General features: G+C 43.4%; 1 pseudogene; it reads right to left on the minus strand.

Moving 5' to 3' along the window:
- Window positions 1-318: 318 nt before the first annotated feature.
- Window positions 319-22,570, minus strand: LOC141128488 (voltage-dependent L-type calcium channel subunit beta-4-like; annotated as a pseudogene).
- Window positions 22,571-24,036: the final 1,466 nt, after the last annotated feature.

Consider the following 24,036-nt stretch of genomic DNA (forward strand, 5'->3'; position numbering starts at 1 on the left):
GGCAAACATCCTACTCACCAAACCGATATGACACCCATTACGGGCAGTCAAATGAGCATGGGTGACAAAGGAGATGCAACCCCCAATGGAAATGGCCCCCAAATGAAAGATCCGCCAACGAAGGTTAAATCATATATTAAAGAGAGAACTCCTCATGGTGCAGCTTGTAACTATTTATTACTCATAAAAAAGTATACACTTACAGTCTAGTAAACTTCCACCTATGCTCCAGAAGGATAGTGGAAGTGACGTGTCAGGCACTAGATGACCCGGTATGTTTCGTCAGCAGCGTCTGACGTCATTAGGGGTCACGTGATTTCATCTGATATCCATTAAACTTTGTTTTTCGATTGGGAAATGTTCAGTCAAATGGTTTTGTGTGCCTCCATGATCTACATTGATGTAAGCTTAGTGTCAGGGCTGGGCTCAGCCCTTCCTTCTCTGAGCTGGCTGCTCAGCTGTCGGTTAATTGCCAGCTCCTATCTATCCACAGTTACTCAGCTGTATCCTGCTCCTCAGTCCTGCCTACTTAAGCCGTCCAGTCCAGAGGTTCTCTGCCTTCGCCTTGGTCGACATCACAGAAACTATCTCCTGCGATCCTGTTCAAGACTTGCTTTGCTGACATCCCTTCTGGCTCCAGATCATGCTTGCTGTTCCACTACATTGATCCCTGGCTTGGCTGACTATCCGTTCCGGTTACTGAATTTTGGCTATGTTTTGACTACGTTTGTTCTTCTTTTATTATTAAACAAGTGTGATTTAAATGTACTTCTGTCTCGGCTTGAGTTCATGGTTTCTGACACTTAGTAGATTTCATCCCAGAAGGGGTGTCATGGGAGTACTGCTTGTGATGTGGGTAGCTCACCAGTACGCTACTAGGTACTCTGCCAAGTGCTCAGAGTATTCTTGTAGCTGATTCTCATCCAAGGTCACATCAAACATTTCTGGTGGGCATTGTGCAAGTTTGTCAGCAGCTATAAACTGTACGTTTTAGGTGTGTGCTTTTGGATTTTTCTCTAGATTTAATAAGCCGCTGCCAAACTTTTGGCAGAGGCACTTTGACGTGAACACTGATCAGTGATAATGAAGTCTTGATTAGGTGTGCCAGATGATTAATGGTGTCTGCATCTAGAATAACGAGCTGTAATGAATTAGCCAACTCAAATATTCTATATACAGGGTATTTCACAAAGAAGTATATAGTTTCCAGATGTAAAACAGTAACAGTTGAAGACAGGGACCACAACTGTGAACCGTTAGGTAGATTTACTCATAAAGTTTGTGTCCTGCTACTGAAGAGAGTGACGTAGGTGCATGTCACGTGACTAGTCAATCAAAAATGGCAGCGTTTTGTGTTCTTGAATTGAGAAATGGATTACCGGCTCGATAAGTGTCATGTGACTAATGCCGCGTACACACGGTCGGACTTCACGGCAGACTTTGCCCGGCGGACGGGATTTCGTCGGACAATTCGATCGTGTGTGGGCTCCAGCAGACTTTGTTTTCTCAAAAGTTGGACGGACTTAGATTTGAAACATGTTTCAAATCTATCCGACGGACTCGAGTCCGGTCGAAAAGTCTGCTAGTCTGCATGCTAGTTCGACGGACAAAAAGCCACGCTAGGGCAGCTATTGGCTACTGGCTATGAACTTCCTTATTTTAGTCCAGTCGTACGTCATCACGTACGAATTTGACGGACTTTGGTTGTTTGTGTGTAGGCAAGTCCGTTCATTGAGAAAGTTCGTCGTAAAGTCCGTCAAAGTCCGCCGGGCAAAGTCTGCCATAAAGTCCGCTCGTGTGTACGCGGCATAAGGGTGCACACACAGAACATCTGTGACTGTTTCTAAAAAAAAAAACTTGAAACATTCCCCTACAACTCTGTTACAGGTAACCTAAAATATCTTACATTTTTCTTGTTTTTATAGTGCGTTGAAACTGTATACTTCTTTTTGAACCACCCTGCACTTCAGCTAAAACGGATCTGATGTTGGAGCTTACAATTATAGCCCTCCTGCTTGGATTATTTAACATGGACCTCTTGGCGAGTGAAATGTCAGGCGTCACCCTTGTAATGGATCACTCCTTTGAGCAATGAACTAACTAATACCAGTATTATAGAAGGTACAACATCATAAGGTGGTATATGCTCAGTCACTTTTTGCTTCTGTTTTTCCAATACCATTCCCCTGAGACTTGATGAAGATGTGGCACTTGATTTACCTCCACAAAAACATCCTCTCTTCTGTTCTTACTGTATTCATATATTCTCCAGCCTCAGAGAACTTGGAAGGAAGTCCATTTCACAGCCTTCTTTAACCTAGCCACCAGTCATCGTTGAATTTCTCTTTAATGTGTAAAAAGTTCTTGGTATTAAAGAATATGACAGTGCCTAGTACAGGGACATCTTCATCCAGACCCTCACAGTAGCTTACATTTGTCTTTACCACAAATGCCACCTGTTTGGTAAGTTGATCAGGACAACAGTATATGTGTGGCTGGGCTGTGGGGCAGAAAACGCCTCTGGTCCCTATGATTAGCTGTTGGATTTGACAGCTTCCTGGTGGGATGAGCTCATGAGGGTTCTTTGGACTAATTTCCAAACATGCCTGATCTCATCCCTAAAGACCTACACACGATAACAAGACCAGAAGTAAAATTTATAGTATAGTGCACTCGACAGCCGATTCCGACTTTTCGGACGACAAAACCTGAAGGTGCAGGATATAAAACTTTTATCGTAATTGAACACGTTTAAGTAATCGTCCGAAAAAAAATCGTAAGAGCAAAAGTACACATGCTCGGAAACGAAAGAATTCATTACAAAACTGTTCAACACGTTATACTAATGCGACCTAACTCAACCTGGTTATAGCAGTGGCAAGCATCCATCCCTGATATGTATTAAACAGCAGAAAAGAGAAAGGAATGGGACTGTGTGAGGCATGTCACTGAACGGAATACCCTATTCAAATCATTCATAAAATTATTTTTTATTAACAAATCACGTTGTTAAGAGTGTCAATCTGTGATACAGGACGCAATGTACTATGATACACTTATGCCCCGTACACACGATAGGATTTTCCGAAGGAAAATGTGTGATAGGACCTTGTTGTCAGAAATTCCGACCGTGTGTGGGCTCCATCACACATTTTCCTTAGGAATTTCTGACACACAAAGTTTGAGAGCTTGCTATAAAATTTTCCGACAACAAAATCCGTTGTCGGAAATTCCGATCGTGTGTACACAAATCAGACGCACAAAGTGCCACGCATGCTCAGAATAAATTAAGAGACGAAAGCTATTGGCTACTGTCCCGTTTATAGTCCCGACGTATGTATTTTACGTCACTGCGTTCAGAACAATAGGATTTTCCAACAACTTTGTGTGACCGTGTGTATGCAAGACAAGTTTGAGCCAACATCCGTCGGAAAAAATCAATGGATTTTGTTGTCGGAATGTCCGACCCTGTGTACAGGGCATAACAGTGGGGACGGAAAGTATTCAGACCCTCTTAAATTTTTCACTCTTTGTTATATTGCAGCCATTTGCTAAAATCATTTAAGTTCATTTTCTTTCCTCATTAATGTACACACAGCACCCCATATTGACAGAAAAACTGAAATATCACATGGTCCTAAGTATTTACACCCTTTGCTCAGTATTTAGTAGAAGCACCCTTTTGATCTAATACAGCCATGAGTCTTTTTGGGAAAGATGCAACAAGTTTTTCACACCTGGATTTGGGGATCCTCTGCCATTCTTCCTTGCAGATCCTCTCCAGTTCTGTCAGGTTGGATGGTAAACGTTGCTGGACGGCCATTTTTAGGTCTCTCCAGAGATGCTCAATTGGGTTTAAGTCAGGGCTTTGGATGAGCCATTCAAGAACAGTCACAGAGTTTTTGTGAAGCCACTCCTTCGTTATTTTAGCTGTGTGCTTAGGGTCATTGTCTTGTTGGAAGGTAAACCTTCGGCCCAGTCTGAGGTCCTGAGCACTCTGGAGAAGGTTTTCATCCAGGATATCCCTGTACTTGGCCTCATTCATCTTTCCCTCGATTGCAAAAAGTCGCCCTGTCTCTGCAGCTGAAAAACACCCCCACAGCATGATGCTGCCACCACCATGCTTCACTGTTAGGACTGTATTGGACAGGTGATGAGCAGTGCCTTGTTTTCTCCACACATACCGCTTAAAATTAAGGCCAAAAAGTTCTATCTTGGTCTCATCAGACCAGAGAATCTTATTTCTCACCATTTTGGAGTCCTTCAGGTGTTTTTAAGCAAACTCCATTCGGGCTTTCATGTGTCTTGCACTGACGAGAGGCTTCTGTCCGGCCACTCTGCCGTAAAGCCCCGACTGGTGAAGGGCTGCAGTGATAGTTGACTTTCTACAACTTTCTCCCATCTCCCGACTGCATCTCTGGAGCTCAGCCACAGTGATCTTTGGGTTCTTCTTTACCTCTCTCACCAAGGCTCTTCTCCCCCGATAGTTCAGTTTGGCTGGACGGCCAGGTCTAAGAAGGGTTCTGGTCATCCCAAATGTCTTCCATTTAAGGATTATGGAGCCCACTGTACTCTTAGGAACCTTAAGTGCAGCAGAAATTTTTTTGTAACCTTGGCCAGATCTGTGCCTTGCACGATTCTGTCTCTGAGCTCTTCAGGCAGTTCCTTTTGACCTCATGATTCTCATTTGCTCTGACATGCACTGTGAGCTGTAAGGTCTTATATAGACAGGTGTGTGGCTTTCCTAATCAAGTCCAATCAGTATAATCAAACACAGCTGTACTCAAATGAAGGTGTAGAACCATCTCAAGGATGATCAGAAGAAATGAACAGCACGTGAGTTGAATATATGAAGTGCCCCAGCAAAGGATCTGAATACTTAGGACCATGTGATATTTCAGTTTTTCTTTTTTAATAAATCTGCAAAAATGTCAACAATTCTGTGTTTTTCTGTCAATATGGGGTGCTGTGTGTACATTAATGAGAATTCCCAACTCACTGAAATAATATATATCAACACTAGTGAATTAATTAATGCAATCTTCTTATTCTGAGGACCACTAAGATTTATTAATAAAACAGTTCAAATCCAATTCTATATTCGAAAAAATTTGGTGTAGGACTTTTCCATTTAGTTTCCCTTTTGGGACAAATCCCTCACTCGGTTAGAGCCTCTCCAGGATGGATAAACATCAATGCCACAAAATTGTAATATAGTGGGATGCCTATTATGTTTCTCCCTAAAATGCAAGGACACACTGTGTTTTTTAAAACCATTCCTTATGTTAGTTAAATGTTCAGCTATGCGTAACCTCCACAATCTTTTAGTCCTTCCTATATAAAATAGGCCACATGGACTCCACAGTAAATAAACAACATGACATATTGCATGTAACAAACTCATCAATAGTGAAGGTTCTACCCTCCACATTGGTGAAACTAGTACGTCCCCTATTACTTATCCATATTATCCTGCGTGCAATACATTTCCTACAGGTGATTTGATTTGATATGGGATTTGTACTGCGCCGAATGCGCGCTCTGTTAGGAGCGGAGGTGAAAAATAATTTTTTATCAAAATGTAGTTTCTGTTGTCCTGGGGCATACAAAATCTTTTTTTACCACTCATTTTATCACTCATCACAACATCACTGTAGCAAGTAGTCCTGATATAGATGGAAATGTAGTAGCTATCAAATTTTGAAAAGCATTTATGATATTATCAAGCCACTCATTTTTCAAAATGGCTTCCTTTTTTCATTTTGAGTGAGTGTGATGTTATTGATGCACACCCATTTTCTCGAATCTGTTTCATTTTCACTCCCTTCTGCAATTGCTTCTAAAGCATTTTTGACGTGATCCCACAAATTCCATTTCTGTTGTTCAGCTTTACTCCTATATCGTTGAAAGCCCTACTGTTTTTTGTGCGGCTATTAACCACTTGACCACTGGGCACTTAAACCCCCTTAATAACCAGACCAATTTTCAGCTTTCAGTGCTCTCACAATTTGAATGACAATTACTCAGTCATGCAACACTGTACCCATATGAAATTTCCGTCCTTTTTTTCACACAAGTAGAGCTTTCTTTTGGTGGTAGTTGATCACCTCTGGGTTTTTTATTTTTTTGTGCTATAAATGAAAAAAGACCGGAAATTTTGTAAAAAAATGCATTTTTCATTTCTATTAAAATTTTTTGCAAATAAGTAATTTTTCTTCATGAATTTGGCCAAAAATGTATACTGCTACATATCTTTGGTAAAAATAAAGCAAATTGGTGGGTATTATTTAGTCTGTGTGAAAGTTATAGGGTCTACAAGCTATGGTGCCACTCACTGAAAATGTATCATTTTGATCACACATGAGACCCTAACAAGCCAGTAAAGTACAAATACCCCCAAATGACCCCTTTTTGGAAAGTAGACATTCCAAGGTAGTTAGTACAAGGCACATTTAGTTTTTTGTAGTTGTCATTTTTTACCACAATTCTTTGCAAAATGAAGATTTTTTTTATTTTTTTTCACTCCAAATTGTCATTATAACAGGTTATTTCTCTCACATGGCATGTACAGACCACAAATGACACCCCAAAATGTATTCTGCTACTCCTCCTGAGTATGGCGATACCACATGTGTGAGACTTTTACACAGCCTGGCCACATACAGAGTCCCAACATTGAAGTAGCAACTTCAGGCGTTCTAGGAGCATAAATTACACATCTAATCTCTCAACCACCTATTACACTTTTGAAGGCCCTGGAGCACCAGGACAATGGAAACGCCCACAAAATGACCCCATTTTGGAAAGCAAACACCCCAAAGTATAATCTATGAGGCATAATGAGTCTTTGGAACGGTTCATTTTTTTTCAGAAGTTTTTGGAAAATGTGGAAAAAAATGAAAACGCATTTTTTTTTACACAAAGTTGTCCATTTATAAGATATTTCCAACATATAGCATGTACATAGCAAAAATGACACCCCCCCCAATGTATTCTGCTACTCCTCCTGAGTATGGCGATACCACATGTGTGAGACTTTTACACAGCCTGGCCACATAGAGGCCCAACATCCAAGAAGCACCATCAGGTGTTCTAGGGACATAAATTACACATCCAATTTCCTTACAATCTATCACATTTTTGAAGGCCCTTGATATTTCTAACACAGCATGTACATACCAAGAATTACACCCTAAAATATATTCTGCTGGGTAAAGGGTAAACAAAAGATTACCTGTGATTTTAGTAGTGCAGTTGTCCACAGGAGGAGAGCCCTGATCCAGGCAGCAGGCAGGGACGTGGTCAGCGACAGTTAATGGAGTTGTCCAGGCAGCAGGCAGGAATATTGTCCATAGTCAGTACAGGCAGGGATTCTTTCCATATACAGTCCAGGGTCAGTGCAAGTAGAGACGTTGCCAGCAGTGCCAAAATATTGGTCCTGGTAGTAAGCAGGAACACGATCCAAGTAGCAGGCCAGGAAAGAATGGGGACAGGGGTAGAGTCTTCTCCCACCCAAATCTCTTTGAAGTCTCCAGACCCTAATCCGGTAATGAGAAAACTAAAAAATCATTTTTCTTCATCTGGAGCCCCTCACATATGTGAGACCCTGTGTTCCCACTAGCACAGCAGGGTAAAAGATCAATCCAAGAGGCAGGCAAAAAACGTGGTCAAACAGTCCAGGGTCAGTTCCAGAGCAGGCAGAGGTAGGTACAGTTTAGCGTTCAGCAGAAGCGTGGTCATATTACAGTCCAGGGTCAGTTCCAGAGCAGGCAGAGGTAGGTACAGTTTAGCATTCAGCAGAAGCGTGGTCATATAACAGTCCAGGGTCAGTTCCAGAGCAGGCAGAGGTAGGTACAGTTTTTAACGTTGGGCAGAAGCGTGGTCGTATAACAGGCCAGGGTCAGTTCCGGAGAAGGCAGAAGCATGGTTAGCGTTAAGCAGAAGCTTGGTCATATAACAGGCCAGGGTCGGTTCCGGAGAAGGCAGAGGTATGTACATTTCAGTGCAGTGGCATAAGGGGTGTGGAGGAAAATGACAGGAAATTAGAATTACGTTTACCATACTTCCCTAATAGTGTAGAGAAGTATGGTAATGGCGGAAACATCCAACTATACAGAGGCCTGGTTGGGAAGGACAATCGGGACAATAATACGTGGTGTCTCTTCTAATTCCTCCACTGGAGCACACCCGGCATTTCTTTTGACGTCTGCGGCCTGTTTCACGGGGGGGGGGGGGGTATTTTGTCAGGAAAGTGGCGCTCGTGGAGTCTCTGGTGGGCTTTCAGGGTACAAAAGGGCAGAAATAACTTCTTCTTGGTAGTGGAGATAGGATACGGGGTTCTCTGTGGATTTTTGGTAAATAACAAGTGTTATACATGGCCAAACTGAAAAAATAAATGGACACTTTTTTATACCAGTGGCGGGATTTTCTTGTGGGAAGGTAGGGTTCAATCATCTGATCGTTGAAGTCCACTCCCCCCCCATAAACAGATTATAATCGTAAATGCAAGCTGGTTTCTGGACTGGGCTGTTTCTTCTTGGGACTTCCACGTAGGTGTCGTTATGGATTGTCGTCAGCATGTGGACGTTTCGTCTGTCCCTCCACTTGACAGCCAATAACTCCTGGTTCCGCAAAGATGCTGTCTCCCCTCCTTGTAGCCTTTCATTGACAAGTTTTTGCGGGAAGCCCTTTCTATTGGCTCTTACTGTACCACATGCTGGGGTGTCTTTCCGGTGAAGATTGCGGAAGAGGGGCAAGCTGGTATAAAAATTATCCACATAAAGATGGTATCCCTTTCCAAGCAGTGGATAGACAAGATCCCAGACCACTCTTCCGCTGGTTCCAATGTACTCTGGGCATTCAGGGGGATGAAGTTGGGAGTCCTTCCCTTCGTACACCCGGAAGGCGTAGATGTACCCAGTGGCTCGGTCGCAAAGTTTGTACATTTTTACCCCATATCGGGCCCTTTTGCTAGGGATGAATTGTTTGATGCCGAGCCTGCCGGAGAATTTTACAAGGGACTCATCCACGGAAATATTCTGTTCGGGGGTGTATAACTGGGGAAATTTTTCAGAGAAATAATTTAGGAGTGGCCGAATTTTAAATAGTTTGTCAAAAACTGGGTCATTTCGGGGAGGGCACTGGGTGTTGTCATTATAGTGAAGGAACCGCATGATCATTAGGTATCTGGATCTTGGCATAAGGGATGAGAAGAGTGGCATGTGGTGGATGGGTTTGGTAAACCAATAGGAGTACAATTGTTTTTTTTTTTTGAGTCCCATAGTAAAAGTTAGGCCTAAGAAAATTTTGAATTTCTCTACGGTTAGTTCTCCCCACTCAAAGGGACGGGCGTAACTAGAGCCAGGGTTGCTTACTATGTGCTGCTGTGCGTAGAGGTTGCACTGGGCCACAATGGACGATAGTAAGTCTTCAGTGAAAACCAAATGGAAAAAATCAATCATGGCAAAATCGTCGGTGTTCACCTGGACACCTGGCTGGGCGGAGAAAGGGGGGATATTTGCTGCTCCGGAATTAGGGGGAAGCCACAGGAGGTTTTGAAGGGCATAGGGAAGGCTGGCATGGCCCCTATCCCTTTGGGGCTGAGATGACACCCTACTGGTGCCTGGCCTTTGCTGTGGTGGACGGCCCTGCTCTCGAGGTGGATGGCCCTGCTCTCGAGGTGGATGGCCCTGCGCTGCTGGTAGTAGGCTGCTGCTCCACGCCAGAACGCCTTCTTTTCATGGGCACACATTCCTCTTCAGATTCTGTATCAGAACCGCTGCTTATCACAGGTTCATAGGTCGAATCGGAATTGGACTGAGACCCAGAGAGCTCCCCGCTGCTCTCATCGGTCATGCTTAGACGCTGGTAGGCCTCCTCGGTAGTAAAATATTTTTTTGCCATACTGGTGGCTGATGAGGCTGCACTGCAGAGCACTATGGTGGAACTTCTGGGCACAGGTGGCACTGGTGGGCACAGGCAGCACTGGTGGGCACAGGCAGCACTGGTGGGCACAGGCAGCACTGGTGCTGGTGGACACAGACGGCACTGATGGGCACAGGTGGCACTGGTGTGCACTGTAGTGGCACTGGTATGGCTCTGGTGGCACTGATTAACACGCAGGCGGCACTGGTGGGCACAGGCGACACTGGTGGGCACTGGCGGGCACTGGCGGCACTGATGTGGCACTGCAAAGGCGCAGATGAGTACTGATGGGCACAGGTGGCACTGATGGGCACAGGTGGCACTGGTGTGCACTGTACTGGTGTGGCTCTGGTAGCACTGGTGTGGCACAGAGGTGGTACAGGTGACAGCACTGTTGAGGCACTGTTAAGGCACTATTGGGGCACTGCTGGGCACTGCTGAGCACTGCTGGGCACTGCTAGAATGTCACAACTCACAGTTAGGCACACGATCTGCTCTCCTCTCCTCTCACGCTGCATCGGTGTGAAGAGAGGAGAGCAATGAACTTGTCATGACCCTGTTTGAATTCTTTTGTTGATATTTGTGATTGCTCCGTCATTGGACGGAGCGATCATGAAGTAAAGGGCCGCTGTCATTGGCCCTTTACCGCGATCCATGTAGCGCCAGGTCCCGTGAACCCGACGAGCACGGATGTTCCCGTGTGCGCGCCCCAGCGGGCACGCGGGAACGATTCTCCGGGAGGACGTCCCTGGACGCCCTCCCAGAGTTAACAAACCGCCCTGTAGCCGTCATTTGGCTATAGGCCGGTTATTAAGTGGTTAAAAGACTTTTCTAAAAGATCATCAATTGTGGCTTCTAGCTCTGATAGATACTCTTTGTTCCTTTAATAACTACACAGTATCCATAAGTTTTTTTCAATTTTTTTGTGAACAGCTGTGTATCATTCTTGTTCTTTTGGTTCTGCTTTGTGGTGTGAGTTCTGTGACATCATATTCTGTGGATGGAATACACCACTCCGTTAATTCAGTGCCTGCAGTTGGTACAGTTTCTGTAAAAAAAAAAATAAAATACAAAAAGGGGATTGTCTCTGTAAGTGGGATGAAGCTTTTCCCACCCCCATTTATCTACGAAAGCAAAAATGGAGCATGAACTTTTTTTTTTTTTTAGTCCATACAAATGCATTTTTTAGAAAAGTCAATACGTTTTTCTCCATTTTGGATTTAATTTTTAGTTCAAATATACCAGATTGAAGGGTAAGTGCAGCGCAATAGATAAAATTCGAATAAATGATCAAAAGATGAATGGATAGATATCACAAATGTCCATCAGGACAAATCCATATTATATAAACTTCCAGTGACGTAAATCGGTCTTGTATAACATCTTCACCCAAATACTCAATTGCGCTTACCAGATTTAGTGGACCTCTGCAGAGCAGGGGTCAAACTTACATGTTTCCCCACGGGGATGATAGTAATTCCTGGTGATGTCTCTGGAGAATATCACTGAAGCCTAGAGATCCTGTTATCCAAGGGGAGTAGACCAGCCGTCCAGCAGTGAGATATCAGAGATATAAGCCGCCAGGTAAATGAAGATGTGGGGAAGACAGCTCCAAAGTGTCAATGAAAAAAAAATAGAGTATACCATCTAAGAGTAATCCGTGTGTTTATTAAAGAAAAGTTCACTGACAAGCAATAAAAAGCAAGCGCTCGTAGGCGCAATGTTAAAATTGGTCGGACTACGACACCGTGTAGTCCCGACAAACAGTGTGGCAGCGGGTGATGTCCGTAACAAAGCTACTCCCCCCGTACACGGCATTACGTCCTGATTGGACTTCGTCAGCGAGGGGTGGAGCCTGACAGTCACCCAGCGGCTTTTGAAGGGAACAGACGGTGTCCGAGTGGGCTGCGGCACAAACTGAAGTCAGAGGAACTTCCCTAGCAACCGGACCCTACGAACAACCTCTCCAGTAAACAATTAAAATACAGCCATATACAGTGTATAAGTAAGAGGTGGCGGAAACGGAAGTCAATTAAGATCTCCATGTTACATTGCACGGGGACACCTCTAAAAAAGCGTTATACGGCAATGGGTAAAAATAAAATATATAAAATATAAATTAGGGCAATAAATATCCCAATTAGGGTAGATGCCTAAGTTCAAACAGAAAAAAAGAAAAGGAAAAATAATAATAATAAAAACAATAACGGAAAAGTTCTCCCGCTGCCTTGTCTGTGAAATTTAAAAATCATACAAAAAACCAAAGATACCCAAGTATACAACTCTAAATGCAACCAATATACAACTACTTATTGGATATAAAACAGTTAAGGTCAAATTCCACATTTAACCCCTTAGGAACCATGACCTGAGTCTCATAAATCCACATGGATTCACGCTGGCTCAGCTGCCTGATAAAATTGCCCCCCCTCCAGTGTGGATTCACTCTTTCTACACCCCAAAATTTTAAACATCTGGGGTTTCGGTTGTGGAAAATCCTAAAATGTTCGGAAACGTGTGTAATTAATCCTCTTTTAATATTGTTTACATGTTCGGCTATGTGGACTCCCATAGGCCTGGAAGTCCTACCTATATATTGGAGTCCGCAGTCACATTCCAACATGTAAACAACCCCTAACGTATTACACGTTATAAAGTGTTTAATCTGATAATATTTATTGGTAACTGACGCTGTGAAATCTTTCCTTCTTTTAAGATTGTGTCTAGATTGTTTGCAAGCCGGACATCTCCCACAGGCATAGAAGCCTGACAGAAAATTGAAAATCCGATTATCCTTTTTGATCACAGGAGGATCTACCATGCTGGGTGCTAAAATGTCCCTTAACGTAGGGGGTTTTCTATAAACAAGTTTTGGACGGGGGGGGGGGGGGGGCAACACAATACCCAAAACACTATCTTTTTTAAGAATATCCCAGTGTTTCAAGACTATTCTCAAATTTTATATGTTGGATGTTGTAATCGAGGATGATTTTATATTCAAAATCACCCTTAGGCTTCTGGTTGTTTTCTGAAATAGCGACTAGAGAGGCACGCTCAAAGCTGCCAACAGTGGCTTTATCACTCATTATGTGCTCCTTATCATAACCCTTTTGTAAAAAGCAGTTAGCCAGTACTTCAGCTTGGGAAAAATAGTCCGAATCAAGGGCACAGTTCCTCCTTAACTGGATAAACTGTCCCTTGGGGACATTGTGTAGCCAAGAGTGATGATGGCCGCTATCTAACGGTATGAAACCGTTCCTATCAGTCAGCTTAAAATAATTTTTAGACATGTACCTGTCACCTTGTTTAAAAATTTCCAAATCAAGGAAGGCTACACGTGTGGTGTCAGCATTCCAAGATAAATGGATTCCTTTACTGTTGCCATTAAGTTTGGACATGAAAAGCTGAAGGCTAATCATGTCACCCTCCCATATCATAATCTGATCATCTATATATCTTTGGTGATGATCTGATTATGATATGGGAAGATTCTTTGGAGGCATTTCAGCTTTTCAAGGCAGGTGGACATATTTTAAAATGTCCAAAGCAGAACACCTCTGAGAGGCATCGAGGGCCAACAGGTCCCAGAACATCTGCCTGGCTTTAATGGAGAATTGTCACCACTTTCCAGCTGCCAAGGTCAAATACTTCTTCATTTGCCACCAAGCAAATTCCCGATACATGTGGCCGTGATCCCCTGCTCCTTTCCAGGGGAAGGACCCGGTCATAGCTGTGTATACCATGACACCAACGGCCCAGACGTCATTGCTCGGGTGCAGCAGCAATTGTTCTTTGTTGTAGGCTGCACAGTTCCGCAGCTGTGTACACTATATAAAGCAGGACATAAAGTGTGCGATAGATAAAAAGTAAGAATATCTGCGCTGTGTGTCGACAATAGTGGAAAGAAAAAATAATCCCGGCAGCTGACACATAAGTAGTATAGCCAACTTATAACACAGATCACGGAAAAAGTGTAGTGCTCAGAGATAAAATGTCAAATTGTTAAAAATACAGATGGATAACAGTCATAGTATAAATATTGTTTGATAAAAGAAAATAGTCCATAGAGGATGTTATATTCAGCAGACCAAAAAACAATCTGTAGTGGAGGCCACCATCCCAGTGATCAAGATGTAAAACAATCGTATCTAGACAGATGATCCATCACCAACAGTAAAATTGCACACTCACCACACTTATGGGCTGCCTTTACAGCAGTTTAGAGAGCTTCAAACACATGGAAACATCTCTTCAAACACATGGAAACATCTCTGTAAGTATCGCAGTGAATCAACGCCAGCAATACAAGACCGGATCCAACTGGGAATAAAAAATCCTGATACATGTGGTCATGGCCCCCTGCTTCTTTCCAGGGGAAGGACCCGTTCATAGCTGTGAGTACCATGACACCAAAGATGCAGTATTGATAAGAGCTATCTTATTTATTAAGGAAGTTCCCAAAACATGGACCATTGGGGGTACGTGAGGACTGAGGTTGAGAACCATTGATCTGGAAGACATAAGACAGCACTTGATGAGGCTCCAGAATGGACACCATACACTCAGTTATGCCACACGTATTACCATATTCCTGGAAAGATTCTCTTGAGGCATTTCTGCTTTCCATGATAGGTGGACATATTTTAAAATACCCAAAGCAGAACACCTCTCAGGCATTGAGGGCCAACATGTCATAGAACATCTGCCTGGTTTCAATGGAGAATTGTCACCACTTTCCTGGTACTAGGGTCAGATTCTTCTTCATTTGCTACCAAGAAAAATCCTGATACATGTGGTCATGACCCTCTGCTTCTTTCCAGGGGAAGGACCCGGTCATAGCTGTGAGTACCATGACACCAAAGGTACAGACATCAATGCTCGGGTGCAGCAGCAACTGTTCCTCTTGTAGACTGCAGAGTTCCGGAGCTGTGTATGGCATAAACCAGGACATAAAGGGTGCTTGCGTTTCCCGGAGCATCATCAGTCCAAAATCTGCCACTTTCACTTTATTACATTCAAGGTCCATCGAAAGAATATTGTCCAACTTGATGTCCCGATGGACCATTCCTCTGCTGTGCATAAAGTCCAAAGCACTAGCTATCTGTGGCACACAACACTTCACTATATCTTCATTTAAAGCACTCTGTAGGAAGAAAAAAGACAACATTTGTTACTAGACAAAAATATGGCAAAATGTTACCCAACATATGAAACTCATCTTATCTCTTGTACTCGGAGTCAATCTGTGGATAGTATAGGAAAGAACAAAGAGAAACAGATAACATTGACCTGAGGTGTGCTGGGGTCACATGGTCAGTATGCCTAAAAGGGGGCATACCAAAGTATGAAAAGAAATGAAAAAGGGGATGGGTGGGTGGGACACGAGAGCCTATGACCACAAGGGGAGGAGGCCAAGGAGGGTAGGCTTTATGCGGCCTGACTCCACCTACAAAAACAGGCTGACCTGCGGTCAGCCTTACACTTGTACTCGGAGTCAATCTGTGGATAGTATAGAAAAGAACAAAGAGAAACAGAGAACATTGACCTGAGGTGTGCCGGGGTCACGTGGTCAGTATGCCTAAAAGGGGGCAAAAGATAACACAGTAGGATGAAAGCTTAACTAACAAAAGATTTATTACACACTAAGGACCCTTTCACACGGGACGGATCCGTGTTGATCCGCCCCGTGTTTATCCGCTGCTCAGCGGGGATCGCTCCGCTTTCCCCAGCTGAGCAGGCAGATGACAGGGCGGGACCCGCACACTGTGCAGGGACCACCCTGTCAGATCTCCGCTCTCCCCTATGGGGGATCGGAGGAACACGGACCGTCTGTCCGTGTTCCTCCGATCCGCTCTGCAGACGGATAGAAAAATAGGATTTTCTTCCGTCCGCAGAATCGGACGAGAGCGGAGGCGGACGACATCGGGTGTTAGCGGATGTACATCCGCTGACACCCGCTATCCCATAGGGATGCATGTATGTCCGTATTTCATCCGAAAATGGATGGATGAAATACGGACATATGGTCCGCATGTGTGAAAGGGGCCTAAATTACATTCAATCAGCCAAATTGACAAACGCTTGAGACATCTACAAAAGTCGATCTGGAATATACCTTGAGAAACATGCTGACCACCACCTGCCTAATTTTTTTTATAATATGAGCAGGGACCCCTTGGCGTGAAGCCGCTCCTATCCTGAATGAATGGCCAGGGTAGGCTTTAGGGTCCAGACCCAAATGGGCCAAAAGGGTGCCTAGTACGAATTGAGCTGCGGAGAGGGGAGCACAAGGGAAAGGCAACAGAGGACCATCCCTGGGCTTATCGGACGCAGCACTGATGAGCTGGTCTAAAAACCGAAACCGGGCACCATGCCTTCCCAGTCTCGAAGAACCTAATGTCCGTGCCGCCTCCTGTTTGCTGCGCCTTGCACGCATGTAGATGCAAACAGAAATAGCCGGGTTGCGTAACCAGCTGATTGGCCAAAGTACGAGAGACCCTGTGCCAGAATGCGTGAATTCCCCTGGCCTCAAGAAACCGTAAAAGACCAGATATATCGCTGCCTTGAGCACCAAGCTGGGTAACAACCCAAAAAGAGATCTCGTGAGTATGTCAAATATGTCCCGAAAAATATGACCCGTGATAGGAAGTCTGCTGAGCATGGCAGTAGGGCTACTCTTCTGGATCCCTTTGAGGATGGCCCTAATAGGGTGAGCAGAAAAAATAGAGGGCCTATTGGGGTCTTCCAAAAAACATGAAATGCTGAATCCCTGCCAGATATGTCCTGATGGTGCTATGGGTCAGTTTGAGTTGAGAGTGGCAAAAAGCGGTAAAAGCTAGTAGGTACTGGATGTTATAACTGTCAAGACTAGGAAATCTTGCCCGGAAGGCCTGGAAAACCTTCCAAGCTGTGACATAAGCCTTCCTGGTATTCAACGATAAAGACTTATCGATCAAAGCTGCTACGTCAGCCCAATGGGAATCTAATCCATCATTAATTGCTGGAACCATGGAGAAGGCACAGGCGTCTGCGTCTGGGACCTGCTGGAAAAACAGTGGGAAGTTAAACCAGGACAGAGCATCGGCCACTGCCACTACATTATCTACACCATTGATGAACCTACAATGTATGTGAAAGTTGAAATGGAAGACAACCAAACGAGCCTATGCACAAAACCCATGAGGTCGCTTGATTATCTGTAGAAAAAAACACCGTCTGCCCTGCCCATAGATGCCCCCACACCTGAGCAGCTGCCACTATGGGATAAACTTCGAACAACGCCGATGTCTCAGTGAACCGAGAAATTGCCAAAACCTCATTTGACCAAGACCCTACCAGCAAGTGTGAGCCAAAAATGGCCGCATAGCCTTTGGTGGCCGCTGAGTCTGTGGAAATTTGAGGGGAAGATCTAGACTCTGCCAGGATAAACATACTGACCCATTCCAATGCTGGAGGAACTCATCCCGCATCTGAAGGTCAGAAAGAGCGGAAGGATCCAGGAAAACCTGACAATCAGAGTTGGGGGCTGAAGGCAACAATAATAACAACCTCAAAATGAAAGCCCTCCCCTGGGGCATGATCCTCATTGCAAAATTTAACATGCCCAGTAGTGACTGTAATTCAACCCTGGTACAGACTCGGGAGACCGTAAAAGCATGAATGCGATCTCTGATCCTCACGAGCTTGTCTGTAGGAAGACTGGCCTGCATAGACTGAGTATCAAGCATGATACCCAGGAACGTGAGTCTGGTAACTATCCCCTCCATTTTTTTTGACTGCTAGCGGGATGTTGAGCGCCGAAAAAACTGAAGTGAGCTTCTGCAGGTCGGAGGGGACCTGATCACAACCTTCAATGAGGAGAAAATCATCTAAATAATGAATCACCTTATGACAAGCTAAGAGTCTGAGCAAAAGAGTTGAACAGCCAAGGGCTACTTTTGGACCCAAACGTAAGCTTGGTGGCAAAATAGTAAAAACCCTTCCATCTGATACCATGCCACTGCCAGAGAGACGGTAGAATTGGCAGAAGCTTAAAAGCGTCCCCAATGTCTGCTTTGGACAACCTAGCGCCTATCCAAACCCAGAAAGGTGGCATAGTAAATGGCCCGATGACAAACCCCTTTTCAAGTTCCGACTGCAGTAACAAATCCATCGCTTCCATATCTACGGAAGATGACCCGAGGTTCTGACACTCAAAACTATCTGACGGCAAGGAGACAAACCCCGTGTGGAACCCCTCTGTAAAACCCTTTACCAAAAAAACGCTCAAAGAAGGTGGCGGATGGGCGGCTAAACCCTCCTGCAATAAAGGCATGTTGATGCGGCTTAGTCATGGGGTTTTGTTTTGCCTAAGCGAACAGGCCGACTTGGGGTGAGCCTTGAAACGCCTGGTATAGATGTGCAACAAACGTCATTGACTGTAATTGCATACCTCAAGGTTGTAATTGTTGCAAACCTGGGATTTCCCAAGAAAGTGAATAGGACGGCCTAACTTGTCCAAGGGTGCCAGATGGCCTGAGGATGGGAAAGAAACACCTGACCCTTTGGACGTACTAGGTAATGCAGGAACCTCTGAATTGGGGCGCCAGTACACCGTGTGCGTAGACGACTGACAAGTCACGCACACCGAATGAATAAAAATGAATATATACTGGCTTTATGTGCTGGTATTCAGTATATGCACCATCTGCAAGGTGCAGTACCTTATAATTTGTATACTAGTGTTCAATGTGTTGCACCCTTTGCTGGATGCAACAAATTGGGAAAGAAGCCTTTGAGAGGATAATTGATAATCTCGCTCAATGGAATAAGCCAGGGTGATGGAAACCAAGAGATAAGAGAATATAGCACCTATGTTAGAAATATGCTACTGTGTTACACCCGCTGCACAGTACGTCTCTGAACCAGTGTTGTGTTGGTGTTGTACCCTCAGCCAGTCTGGGGTACGCTGTGATAATAAAACATTGTTTCAATAATGCTGTTAACAAAAAATTTCTGTAAGTGTGTTGCACCCTCAAATAAAAATATGGTGCTGAAGTGAGTTAAATAAGTACTAGTGCAATAATAGAATACCGTATATACTCGAGTATAAGCCGACCCGAATATAAGCCGAGGCACCTAATTTTACCACAAAAAAACGGGGAAAACTTATTGACTCGAGTATAAGCCTAGGGTGAGAAATGTGCAGCTACTGTAAGTGGAAAAGAGGGTCAACAATGCCCATTTGCAGCCTCACTGTGCCCATTTGCAGCCATCGGTCCCCTGAACTTCAAACTCGGTAGTTAAGGGTTCCTAGATGCCCCCTAGCTGCAGCCAACATTTGGCGTCTCTGGACCCAAAGGGTCCCGAAATGACATTGCTGCAGATGGACACAGTTGACCGAATTTGAGGCCCCGTATCTCTGGGCCACTTGGTGCTAGGAACCCCAAATTTGGTGTGCAAACCCAGTGGAACTAGCACTACAACATATCCAAGCTGGGGTTCCTAGCACCAAGTTGCCCCAGATACAGGGCCCCAAAGTCGGTTCGGAAAATGTGTGCAGCAGAGAATGACATTTTCTGAACCAACTTTGGGGCCCCGTATCTCGGGGCCACTTGGTGCTAGGAACCCCAGCTTGGATATGTTGTAGTGCTAGTTCCACTGGGTTTGCACACAATTTGGAGTTCCTAGCATCAAGTGGCCCGGAGATACAGGGCCCCAAAGTCGGTTCAGAAAATGTCATTCTCTGCTGCAGAAAAGTGCTTGACTCGAGTATAAGCCGAGGGGGGCATTTTCAGAACAAAAAAAGTGTTGAAAAACTCGGCTTATACTTGAGTATATACGGTATATAAATTTAAAGATTGTTGCATGATGTGTTATGCCCTCTGGCAGGTGCATTCACAAAATTGATATTTACAACTGGGTTTGTCCAACAATCTGAGAAAAATGTTTGACTCAGAGGGGTTAGATGCCTGTGATGTGATGGCTATATTTGACTTAATGATATAAATACCATTGATATGGTGAATATACAAATAAAATGTGACAGAATAAAAAAATATAAAAAACAAAAAACAAACAAAGTGACTTGTGCTCAAAAAGTGTCCAGTGCTTGCTGAAAACTAAAGAAACAAAAAAACGCACTTAAACTATTGCATGTGGTTGTGATGTTAAAAAAAAAAAATTTAAGTCCTTAGAGTGCATAAAAGTCCAAAAGAAAGTGAATTCAAATCTTCAATGATCAGTTAATGTTCATAGATGCTCAGATGAATCAATTAGAACAGCAAATAGTAAGTAGAATGCTTACCAGATGGCAAGCCAAATGAAACAAGTGGCTTAAACCCAGCCTGGGCCTTTAAGAAACCAGTCCCGGTGAATTTGAGCAAAACTTCCACTCGTGAAGGATAAACGTGGATTCATGCGAATTCATCCCAAAAAAATTGGATATAAAACATAGCGTAATATTGTCAACAAATAAAGAAAAAAAAGGAGAACCCTCACACAGTGATAAATCATATAAGATCATAAAAAACACCCAGTGCCCATAGACACACACAGGGTCTCTGTGCAAGTGACATAAAATCATGCAAATAATGAGAAAAAACCCAATGATGAGTATACACCAAAACCTTGCAGAGTTTCTGCTTACCAGATATTAATAAAAATGCGTGAATAAACATCAACCACCGAATGATTAAATGGTGAAGGGATATCAAACGTGCCGCAAAACACACCAATTTCCTGCTTACCAGATGGAAACCTTTGAATAGAAACACTAACACAGTTTGGGAAAACGGCCTCCTTGCACCGGACAATGTAAACCAATCACGCCCGTCATATCCAAAGCTCCACGGTACCCATATTGTAAAGATATGGCAAGATAGTGTGATACCTTTTTACTGCTTTATTCAAAGAAGAAATACACTTACAATAAAAAAGAAGATAACAGCGATGCCGGCCGGCAAACAAACGAACTCCCGTCCTCAATGGGGCGACGTGGTGACGTCAGCACGTACCTCCCAGACGCGTTTCGTCATAGGGTGACGTTTTCAATGGGGAACGGGCAGCGTGCTGAACCACCATCTAATATACATGTACCAAGCCTCGCATTGAGTTCTATTAAGAGAATGCCGAGGCGCCATCTTAAATAAGGGCACAGCCAGTAATTCTATTAACCTTAAAGAAGAACGGTCTGTGAACCCATAAAGATGGCCTATATTAAACAGGGCCCAAAAAAACATACCTCCCAATTGGATGACCTACTAATTATTAAAATATATATCATTTAAGCCAAAATTTTAATGCAATGGCCCATAAATTAATTTTATTTTAATTTTAACACCAATCAAAAAAATATTATTCTAAATTAAAAAATAAGATTTTAAATAGAAAAATAAAATATAAAATTGAAACGAAATAAAATTCAAATTCAAACCTAGGTGCCAACAGAGGAAATTTAGAACGCCATCTTGGCCATGGGTATAACCAAATATTCTAGCACAAACGGCCAAAAATATTTATAGATAAAATAAAATTAAAAATTCATTAACCCCTTGTGAGATATAAAGTTAAAAAACTTTATAAATAAAAAAAAATGTTTTATAAAAGGAACATTAATTAACTATGACAGTTGAATAGACAATTAGTTAATTAAGGCAATTGGATTCGATAGCGCAAAATAAATAATGCACCGAACCCAAGAATGGCCCAAAAAAATATGTACTAAAATAATATATCAAACCCCTTCCATAAAGAATCTCTATATACTATTCATGTAAATGATTTTCAAAAAATCATTCAATAAATATAAAATTTTAAATCTATATTAAATATTTTTTACGTATACCCATGGCAACCTCTGTTGGGACCCAAGGCTGCACAGAATTTCAAGAATTATCAATAAAAGCGTTGACATCCACCTCAATATTTAGCCCATGAGGCGTATAAGTCCTAACCCTATGTATCCAGGACATCTCTAATTTGGAGATCTCTCGCACCATGGAGCTCCCGCGCCAATGTGGTTTGTATCTGTCAATCCCCAAAAACAGGGTATTGGAGGGGTCTCTGTTGTGCACTAACCTATAATGCTTGGAGACTGAATGATTCCTGAACCCTGTTAGAATGTTAGTAATGTGCTCGTTTAGTCTAACTGAGAGGGGGCGTTTGGTCCGCCCAATGTATTGCAAGCCGCATGGGCATTGCAACAAATAAACCACTCCAAAGGTGGAACAAGTAACAAATGGGGCAATAGTATGGGTCTGACCTGTGCTAGTAGAGATAAAGGACTGGGTTCTCCTGTCATGGCAACTATTAAAGGAACAAACCCGACATTTACGCCATTTGTAAAAAACAGTTAACTGATCAAAAAAAGTGGTCTTACTCGCTGGGGGTCTAATACATTAGGGGCCAATCTATTTCTGAAAGACTGGGCCCCTCTAAAGACTATTTTGGGTTTGGATGGTAAAACTCTATTTAAAACTCTATCATTGGTAACAATATGCCAATATTTGGAAATTAACTGTTTCACCTTCCTATGCTGGAGAGAATAAGTGGTGACAAAAGGTACCCCAAACTCTTGACCTAAATTGTCAGTCTGAGAATTATCACGCAGCAGTAGTCCCCTGTCCATCTCTTGTACTTCTTTAAACACAGATGACAAAGTCTCCATGGCATATCCTTTTTCCAGGAACCTACCAGCGAGAACTTTGCCCTGCGTTATAAACTTTTGAGAATTCCTACGCAATCTCATATACTGACTTTTAGGTATTGAATTAAGCCAGGGCCTATAATGGCAGCTGTCTAATGAGATGTAGGAATTGCGATCGGTATGCTTAAAGAAGGTGGATGTGGACATAACACCGCCTTCAATGGTCAAAGTGAGGTCTAGAAAATGAATCTGGGTTTGACTCATCTCAAAATTAAGATGGATACCCCGATCATTTTCATTAAGGGAGGACATAAACTGTTGAAGCTCATGGCCATCACCTTCCCATAGGAGGATGTCATCTATATATCTGGCCCACAGGATAAGATGGGAACTCCTGTGGGCATAGATGACATCCTCCTCCCACTTGGCCATAAAAAGATTGGCCAAGCTGGGGGCATATTTAGCCCCCATAGCCACGCCTCGACTTTTGCGATAGAATTTATTAGAAAACCAAAAGTAGTTATGGGAGGCAGCGTATTCAAGAAGCTCCATGATAAAAAATCTGGCGCACAGGGAGTCCTGAATCCCTCATCAAGGCGCCCTCAACAGCTTCCAAACCAAGGTGATGTGGAATTATAGTATATAAGGAGGTGACATCAGCGGTCACCATCCATAGGCCTGGTCTGATATCAATACCTGAAAGAAGGTTCAATACATGCCGTGTATCTTTTATATAAGAGGGCATCTTTTGAACTAAGGGTTGCAAATAAAAATCAATATATCTGCCCACCCGGGAGGTGATGGAATCAATCCCACTCACAATGGGGCGTCCCGGGGGGCAGATAGGGTCTTTATGAACCTTGGGCAAATAATAGATGGTTGGTGTCCTGGGAGCCCTAGGGACTAAAAATAAACTTTCTTTATCTACTCCACTTATAACCGCAGCATACCCACTTATTTTCAGCGCAGTTTTTTTCTTTTTACTTGCTGAAAAATAATTTCTCAAAAACGTCTTATTTGGGTGACGGCTGGTGTTGGTGATTCTTATCTGTGCTCCTATTGTAAATGCACTCACCAAATGGCCTCACCCCCCCAGGGGTACTGCGCAAGTCACAGTATATGCCACTGTGTAGCAATCTTTAAAACCCTTGGTCTGTGCTTTAATGGTGCTGTGTTGGCGGTGTTTCACTCATTCGCCATATGGAGAAGAGAAGGGATGCCCATAGTGTAAATCCGTATTTAAAATAATTTTATTACATTAAAAATAGGAGATATACTTACATTTGATACACATTTTTAAAGCATGAAAACAAAGCAGGTGGATGCTGTCAGAAGCCTAATCTCAGCTGACCGGAAGTGACGCAAGGACGTTAAGAACTCCACCCTATGCGTTTTCCTGTCCCCCCCCTGTCAGAATCCTAATCTCAGCTGACCGGAAGTGACGCAAGGACGTTAAGAACTCCGCCCTATGCGTTTCGTCATTCAGA

This window comes from Aquarana catesbeiana, linkage group LG01, assembly GCF_042186555.1.
Source record: "Aquarana catesbeiana isolate 2022-GZ linkage group LG01, ASM4218655v1, whole genome shotgun sequence".
NCBI classification, from domain to species: domain Eukaryota; kingdom Metazoa; phylum Chordata; class Amphibia; order Anura; family Ranidae; genus Aquarana; species Aquarana catesbeiana.